Consider the following 9,275-nt stretch of genomic DNA (forward strand, 5'->3'; position numbering starts at 1 on the left):
AAGAGCAACGCGCAGCTCCCACGTAAAGAGCACAGGGAACACTCATTTCATACACGTCACGGCTTGACTGTTCCTTTGGGGCACCGGGTACTTTGTGCCACAGGCTGTCAGGGACTCTACTGGGATTTGCAGATAGCTAAACACTTAAGCTGGGCCAYGAGTAGCCTCAAACTGCCAAAATGCACTGTCTGCAAGACATCTTTTTCCTTTGTGACACTGAAAATTCTCTGCACCTCACTGGAAACGTCCTGCACCTGCCATAAATAACCACTGTTCACATTAAAACACGGTGGTTGTCCTTCTCACTTATTCTGTGGCAGCAGCCTGATGAAGCCAGGTCGCACTGGCAATGAAGCTTCTGCAAATTACAGAGGTTATTACAAACGGATGCTCGTTTCAACAAGCCCTGCCAGCGCGATGTCTTCCACTWTCTCTTTAGCTAAGCTCAGCCAGTGGTCATTATTGTTTAAAAAATATATAAATAGCGAACCTTCAGCTTTTGCAGTGAAATGCAAAGCTGCCCCTCTCAACACACAGATATTTGCTGCTCTCGGGCTTTGTCTCATGTCCTCTCACACCTTGGTGCTCCATTCTAGAAACCAAAGCCTCAGCAGTTCCCTCTAACACCCCTGAACCCCAGCCAAACAGCTCTGATAAAAAGGAGAGTGAAGAGCCAGATAAAATTGGCTGCTTGCTCGTCTGCTGGCCTTACCATACCCTGAAGCATAGACTCCAGCCAGTGATTACATCCTATGTGCATCCTCAGTAACAATAAGCTTCGGAAACTGAAAGAGCTGTCTCTGGATGGATTATATTTACAGTATCCTCTCCAAGAATGACAGATTGATATTCCCTGGGAAAAACTGAACATACCCCGTGTCATGCACAGAAGTGCTGTGATGTGTTCCCAATGCAGCAGCAGTGCACATAAGGCATGTCCAAGCTTTGAGAGGGTTGCTAACTACCAAGCTGCTTAGGAAGGGAAAAAGGAATAGGTTCGTTGCTATCTGTCAATCACTAAAAATTATTTTATCCAAGAGATTTAATTTTAAAAAATCATCTAATTGCATGAGTTACYATTCACGGTAAGTGAAGTAGCCACATTGACCTCAATGGTATCTCACAGAAGTGTATACTCCCAGGGACACCAGGTAAGGACTATCCTGCTCTCAGGAGAACATTTGCCTTGTCAGRGGGGCACAGGTCATGGAAAGAGGATTCTGGTCCTTTACACCACCATATCCTGACTGCTAGTGCCCTAGAAAGTGTTTACTGTTGCTTGTTGCAATGACATTCTTCTACAACAGGGCATTCTTCCAGTGTCTTCAAGCCTTCCTTGAAGATTTGTCTTCATTGCTCAGTTGGGTGAGCTTTCTCAAGCCGTTCTTAGCACTCCAGACTATTAAATTCTGATGTCAAATGTCTCTGGACTAAAATGTGCCAAATCAGTAACAGTCTTGATCCAGAAATATTTTCCTACATTTATATAGAAATGAAACAGAGAGTACTTGGTTGGAGGAACATTCCTTTCAAGCTATTTCCCATTTCAAATGTTCTTTTATGGCCCTCTAGGAAACTGAGATAATACCTTAAAGATTGAGTTTAGGAAATGATCCATCACTGTTCTGAATTTTGATTTAATAGACAGCAAAAATGCAATAGGAACAATGAGAATTCAAGCACCTCATCACCTAAACATCCTCTTTCTTCCTGAGGGAGCATTAACACAAGGACACTACCCTGGGATAGATACACAGGTAGCCTCAGCATGATCATAGCTGAAGAATCACAAAAGTGAACAAACACTAACTCTTCACTAAAGGAAAAAAGGCACAGAGAGAACCTTTCCATGCAGAGAGATGGAATGACTTTTTKGGGTTTTTTTACAGCTACATCATTTCAGCTTAGAGCACACCCATGCAGTCAGCTGAATCTCACGAGAGGGTGTGTGACTACTTTTCTCCTGAAAGGGAACTGAACAGAAGACAAAAATGTCTTAAATGGGAACTGCCACTGAAGGAGTAAGGAGTGGAAAGGCAACAGGGAGGACACACGCACTTAAARGGGAATTCCATGGTCCAAACAGCCAGGCAGTGACAAAATGCTATCTTGGCAATTCTCAGAACATCAGCCAAGTACTCATAGCAGCAGCTAGGATGCCAGGCAGGTTTCACACAGACACTTCCCAATTTTCCTTTTGAGCACAGTACATAGTTTTATAAACATACGCTCCAAGAAACATTGTGGCCAGTGGTTGGGGAAAGAGAGGAGGGCATCAATTAAAGGCTGRATCTTTACTCACTGCAAATAATAATGAGATAATAAATATACTGCCCTGTTAACACCTGGCTTGTAGCCTGCTGGCTGATGATGGACAGATTGCCTCTATATAGCTTCTGGGACCGCTTGGTTCACTCTTTGTTTTCATTGCATATGATTTATTATCTGCCATCCTAGTGCATATTTATTCCACAACTTGCTCCCATCTAGAAGSGAGCCTGAGCCTTGACTGCAGCCACCCATTACAGAGCAGGAATTCCRCCCCAGGAATGCTCCACAGCTTGCTAGTTGTGGGACATCATCAAAGTCTGCCTTCAACAAACCTCAACCCCAGATTAAGGTCAAGGGACGGCATGTATAAGAAAGGTGGGGCTGCTCTTGCTTCTTTCAAASCATCGATATCTCTGCAAACAGAGCTGACCAAATAAAATAAATSGAGAATTGTCAGCATCAGTACCCAGCCAGTCTGTCAAGCAAAAATCAAGGGATGGGGGTTGCCTAGATATGAAACGAGCTCCACATATTAGAGGGGAAGGCAACAGAAGCAATGCTTGCTCCAAGCTGTGTGTCACACAATCTGCGCCGCTCTGCAAGCTGCATGAAGCTGAGAGCGCCACAGCAGGACCTTGATGTGGTGGAAGGGCTGATGAGCCACCTGAGCTGTAGTGGTCAAGTGGTGTAATGTGGTTGCAACATGGAATGAAAGACTGGTTGGCATCTGAGACTCCTACACTTCCATCTGACCACTGAGGAGGAAGAAGGGACAGCACCGTGAAAGCACATCAGAACCTGGGGAAAAAGGAGCAACAAGACTTACCACAGAGTGTGAGAATAAGGTGACTGTATCTCCAGGACATGGGCAACAGTTTGGTGTTAATGAACTAAGACATGGCTCTAGGCATTGCACAGAAGAAGTATTTTTTTATGGGCTATGAACTTGCTTCAAATTTCTGTCCATCTCAAAGAGCTGTATCAGAAGCKAAGAGCACAACTCTGCACAGTCAGCAAAGGGTGCCTCAGTTCCAGTGGTCAAGTAAAGATTCCTTACAGCTTTTCTTTAATTTCTCCTCTTCAATGTAACGTAATTTGTTTATTTAAAGAAACACATAATTGAAACCAAATCTGTTTGGCTTCAGAGCTCATTGAAGAATACAAATGTGAAACTGGAAAGAAACTTCTTGCTACCAAAGACATATCGGAGACAAAGTACATTTTGTAACATCAACAATCAGTCTCTTTCACAGTCTGTTCTACTACAGTAATAATTTTTGGATATAATCTCTCTCCTTATCTATATTTAGAGGCCATGAAATGATKAGCTCAGTTTCTATCTACAGCTTTACATATTCCAAATAGCAGTGGTAGTGTAGAGACCTCTCTTCAATCAGCGCTCTTCTTTTCAACTCTGTTGCTAAATACTTCCTCTTAGCTACACAGGAGTCTTCTCCRCTGGAACTCCGCAGGACAAATTTGACACTGGATGAACATACTCAGTATTTKTCTTAAAGGCTTCTGAAGATGAAATTTAGGCCAAAAATTTTGAAAACACACACAGACATGGTGCAAAGATCAATCAGAAAGATTTTGTGATACAGTGGACATACCTCTGTTGGCATAGTTCATTTTGGACTTATTTACCAGCACGTTTAAAAGGCAAAATGAAATCCTTGTTCCCTTCCTCCAAGCTTACAGAATGCTAAAGGCAGACTGAAGGCAGGAGGGGGGTTGGATTTTTTCCCTCCTTAATGGACTACCTCCTCGTGGGCTGGTTCCATTTGGTTTACATGTAACCCTGGGGTAAGAATTTTAGTTTGTTAGTTTAAGAGGGGCGGCCAATCTCTTTGCATTGGAACCATTTGAATTCTCCTCATGCCTTTGCTCTCTATCAGAGCAATCTCCTAAATTAGTTCCAGTATGTTGACATTCCTTCCATCTGGTGTCTTTCCATTCAGCGGTATTTTTATTACTCTCCTAACAGCCGCAGACAGAAGTACCTTTCCATGGCTACAAAATGCTCTTTTATTAAAGGTCAGCCAAATCAAAAGAACGAGCAAGTTTGTTTTTAATTTTAGAGATGCAGTCTAGAATAACCTTTTCATTCAGAAAAGTCATGTATGACCCAATTACCTCAATTGTGTAATAATGCACAAATTATTCTTCAAAAAGACATCCGAATGCTGAAAAGCATTTCTTTATGTTAGAATTTCAGTCCTATGCCTCTTCTGTGTTCATAAATACTTGGAAAGGCTTGTGGGCCCTTGATGTAAAAATACTTTAGAACTGTATTTTTAAATTTGATTTAGTATTATGATTCATTTATGACAGTTTTTAAAAAGAGCATACAGCAGGCATGAAAATGTCGAGCAGGTTTTCTCCCTCCAAGGCCCAATTTAGTAAACCACTTGGATGCATATGCTCAAATGTATGCATATACTTAATTATAATTAAAGTTAGAGAGAGCTACAAAGTATATGTTTTAAAGTTAAACATGTGCTAAATTGCTGTCTTGAATGATGGCCTTATTCAGTTCTCTTAAATTAAAGGAATGTAGTCAAGATCCTGCAATAATCATTTTAAATCAGACAGCATGCTACAATTAATCCCCAGTGAAGAGATTAAATCAAAGTGAGAACCATTATCCTTGCCGAGTTTGTTTCTCGGAGAACGAGACCGAGGATGCACAGATTACGATGACCTACTATTTAAAAAAGAAGCAAAAATAAGACTTGCTAATTCAGCCACAATACTACATGTTACACTAATTGCCTTTTGTTTCTGCAAAGAATACGAGAGCTAATTCCCCTTTTATTTTTAATTATGAATACAAACTGCTGAGGAACCTCAGACAAACATTTACATTGCAGTGGGAGGCCAGTTTAAGTGAATGGATGGAAATAAATTTTATCATTGCTTGGAATCATTTAGACATCTGAATTGAACTTGCCAATGTCCTCGCACATTTGGGTTCATATCCTGTCAGAAGCAGCATTGCTTACGGGATCGTCCCRAATGAAAGCAATTGCATAAAGGTAGGATAGGATAACTGAAGAGTTAAGTTTGTTTATACTTGTTTCACTACTATCAGCACACTCTAGAAATATTACTTTATGTTCTTGTTATCAACTGAAAACAATGGAACTAACACACTCTAAGATCAAAAACCTACATAATCAGAGGAAGCCAATTAGAAATGTGGTTAAATAGTGTCACTGCTGAAATACTTTCTCTTGGCTAAATGTCAAGAAGTCACTCCAGCTTCCAACTTCCATCATTCTTGTTAAAAGCCCGATCCTTCAAGTGACGCTGTAAGGGATTTTCAGTGACCTTTTCAGGTGTTTCGCACACAGAAGGGATCACGCAATTCGGCGCTAAACTTTATTTTGATTACGTCTGAAAACTGTGAGATAGCRAAGGCTGGCACTGCCTCGCCAGCACTGTTAGCCTGAGATATATAACTTCAGCACTGGGTTTAACCACACCGTTATCCTCTAGAAAAATCTGTGTGGTGAGCGAGGCCGAGTTTCAGTGTCGCGCTGCCCGGCGCCACCCAGGGACGGGGCACGTGGCGGGAGCGGCGCCGCTGTGGGGAGGCCGGTCGCAGGCCCCAGCGCAGGCCGAGCTCCTCACAGCAGCCATCCCGGAGCTCAGACCCGGGGCCGCCTTCACTCCCGACACAGTCACTTGGCGGGGAAAGCTCAGGGAGCACTGGGTGGACGCTGTGCTGTGTGCCTCTGAAATGGCCAGCGCTGACTTTCTTCTCCTTTCACTACAGTCTGTCGTGGAATGGAAGGGAGAACATGTATTTTGCAAGTAAAGTTAGTACTGGGTAACGCTACACATACACTGTTACATACAGTCAGGTTTCCTTTGATTCGCTTTGGATTTTAAAAGTACCAGAGCTGAACTGCATTCCTGATTAATCCAAACGTGCGAACCAGCTCAAGTCACTCTGTACTTACAGATATAYGATGGGGAATCTTTGTGTTCTTTTTCTTTATTTGTTCTTCTTATAAATTCCAAAAGTGCAACCTACAAAAATAGCTTTGCTGTTGTAAAAAGTCCAGCAGAGTGCTGAGCAGCCTGGCYCCGATCCAGCAGAGCACTTAGGCACGTGCTTCCCTTTAGTTACTTGTTCCTATTAATGCCATCACYTTCCATGGGCACTGAATTGTGATCCTAATATTTATCCATTCATCAGAGAATATCTTCATTAAACTACTTCTACAAACCTATTAGCAAAAAAATCTATTTATTCTGCAAGTGTATTTTGCAAATGGATGGATTTTTCTGCATGGTTACGCTGCAAAAGGCCAGCCTAGATCTTCCTATGCACAGAAACTCTCATGCAGGCACTGTATTTCAGACTACAAGGAGACGAAAGCTCACCTCCAAATGTCCCAAGTATAACTTTGCTCTCATGATTGGTCCAACACATGTTCGAGTGTTTTCAGGATCAGGCCCTACGCTCTTCCCCTGGTTTAACTTTTATAAAGTATTGCCAGATGGGATAGATTTTGCACTCAGGCTGCCCCTGGAAAAATACGTTAGCTCTCAAAGGCTTTATTATCCAATTCTGGGGTTTTCAGGGGGAAAAAGAAATAGGGTTGAGAGAGGTGGAGGAAGCAGATGGACAGACAGATGGACAGAGGCATTATTCAATAAATTCAAATTTATGATCTGGAATCAGAACAGTTCTAGGAAAGCCAGCTTCATTTATCCAATTCCTTTCAAGGAGTTTAAAGTCACTTGAAAGAGCATTTCCCTGGCGGCCACACTCCACAGATTGCCAATTACAGCCCTGCTGAGATGGAATTCCTCTGAGTGCAGAAYGGTATGTCTGCCCTTGCAGTAATGGGCAGGATGTCTTCCTTTTGGTCAGGTTACAAAAAATACCATTAAACTGGGAAACTTCGTATCCATATATTTGGATTTGTGCAATATCAAGGAAAAAAAAAAAAAAGCTTTTGTTTACGTCAAGTTGACAAATTCAGAGGTTAATTGCCTTTAACTAGGCAGGTCAAAAGGATACCTAAACAGGGATTCCACTTAAGGAAAACGTGTTTGTAAATGCAATACAAAGAGCTTACAAAGATAATTGACAGAGATGAAGCACTGTCCATGCCAGACTCACTGCAACCAGGCACCTACAGCAAACGCTGTCAGGAGTGGAATGGTAGCTGAAAAACCCATGTTAGAAAACAGTGAGAGATGATAAAAATCTCTGTGGGGCTAATGCAGTGTCAAAGTTAAGCATCTGATCTAAGTTAGGCTGCTAAAGTCCATCTGTAGCCAACAGAGAGACAAGCAGCTCTAGCAGGTCATTTCTCCCACCTATCTGAATAGCCTGTCCCAGGAGGGAGCAAACCACTTTGTGGAGAAGCTGATCTCTAACTACAGAAGGAAACGTAAGACCTGTAGTGTGTGTCAGCTGCCTACATGTTGGATGACTTAAATCTTAAATCTGATGAGATGAAGCCCACCTCTGAGGACAGAATAACTTCAATATTTAGTGCCAGAGGAGAGCAGTATTACCATTTCTATGCACCATTCCAGAGGAATGGCCACACATTCAAAATACAGTTGCAACAGAATACCAATATTTCAGTCGTAGCTGTAGCTCCAGGACTTCAGTGCAAGTACTCTTAGATTTGAAATGCAGCACATGCTTAAGGGCCAGTGATGTTACGTCCTCATCTCTGCGCATTATGCAACTGCACCTCTGGATTTGCCTGTGCATCCACACATCTTTCCAGTACTACAATATGTATTCAAAAATACTGTCTGCTGAAGGCAGAACAACAATTCTGACTGCTTGGAAAACTACGTAGCAGCTCTGCYTCTGCTGTACATAATTTCTTCTTCTATAGAACTACTGTCAAACCAACAATCTGACTTCTTGCTGCTCATCCCTTCAGGCCATGAATTAAACATAACAAGCCATGAAAGACTGCTGTGCATTCTAGATAACTATAGAGTTACAGTAAAGAATAGCTTTTTCCTCAGAGATCTTTCTAAGAGAGAACAAGCCAGAAACAAAACAGAACAAAAAGGTTCCCAGAAATGAAAGCAAAGCTGCCTCCAGGTCTGCCACTGCAAAGTGCTGCTTCTGGCTGATGGATCACAAAAGCACCAAGCTGCTCAAGTCCACGGGAGGAAACAATGTCACTTGCCATCTGCCCTTGCCCTCCTGGAGACTGCATGAAACCCTCGTTGCAAAACTTGACTGGTTGGGCCGTGGCAGCGACGCGGCTCCCTCCGCCAGGCTGGAGGGGAAAGYTTTGCTCCCACAGGGTTTCACTGTCTGCTTCTTAAAAATGCTGTAATCTTTTTAACTCGGGGAAAAAAACTATTTAAAGTAAGGATGAGAAGGGCAATTGGTCAAAGCTCTGCAGCATGCTTAATCTTTTTTCTTTCTGGGTTCCCGTGCACATTTGAAATAATTTTTGTTCCATTTGCAACCCACATGCTGACACAGCATCCCTCCCCTTTTCTGTTCCCAGATCCTGTTTTGAGTTTATTCAATAAAAAGACAGATATTCATCTCYTTTCAAGTAAGAGAACATGCTTTTGAATAACTCAATATGCGATACTGTTACAGTATTCCAAGCTAGTCCTTGTTTTAATCAGAAGTATCAACTCTCAGAATGGAGCTGCCATACACGTATCATCACCTTGTGCATTTACCTTATGGGTATGTAAATATGAGGGACTAAATGGAGGCGGCCTCTTCTGCCTCTAAGGAAGGAAGTGATGCCCTGAGACGAAGCTGCCGTTGGGCTCCCATCCTTCAGAGCCTCTGGAATTCACAGCTGGTGTCCTCTGTTCAACCAAGGACCTGGCTGGGCCTGGGATCAGACCTCTTGGCCAACGTCTTTTAGCACGTACCCAGCCTGAACTACTTAGCTCTTGCTGAGGTGGAAGGAAGGAAGGAAGGAAGGAAGGAAGGAAGGAAGGAAGGAAGGAAGGAAGGAAGGAAGGAAGGAAGGAAGGAAGGA

At 42.6% G+C, this 9,275-nt stretch overlaps 1 protein-coding gene across 1 annotated transcript in view; it reads right to left on the reverse strand.

Annotated features, from left to right (window-relative positions):
* The window catches only part of NUAK1 (NUAK family kinase 1), a 50,325-nt gene that overhangs the window by 15,139 nt on the left and 25,911 nt on the right, over positions 1–9,275 (reverse strand). The window lies entirely within an intron of this gene.

Source organism: Nothoprocta perdicaria, unplaced genomic scaffold, assembly GCF_003342845.1.
Source record: "Nothoprocta perdicaria isolate Ctin4 unplaced genomic scaffold, notPer1 scaffold_86, whole genome shotgun sequence".
Lineage (NCBI taxonomy): Eukaryota > Metazoa > Chordata > Aves > Tinamiformes > Tinamidae > Nothoprocta > Nothoprocta perdicaria.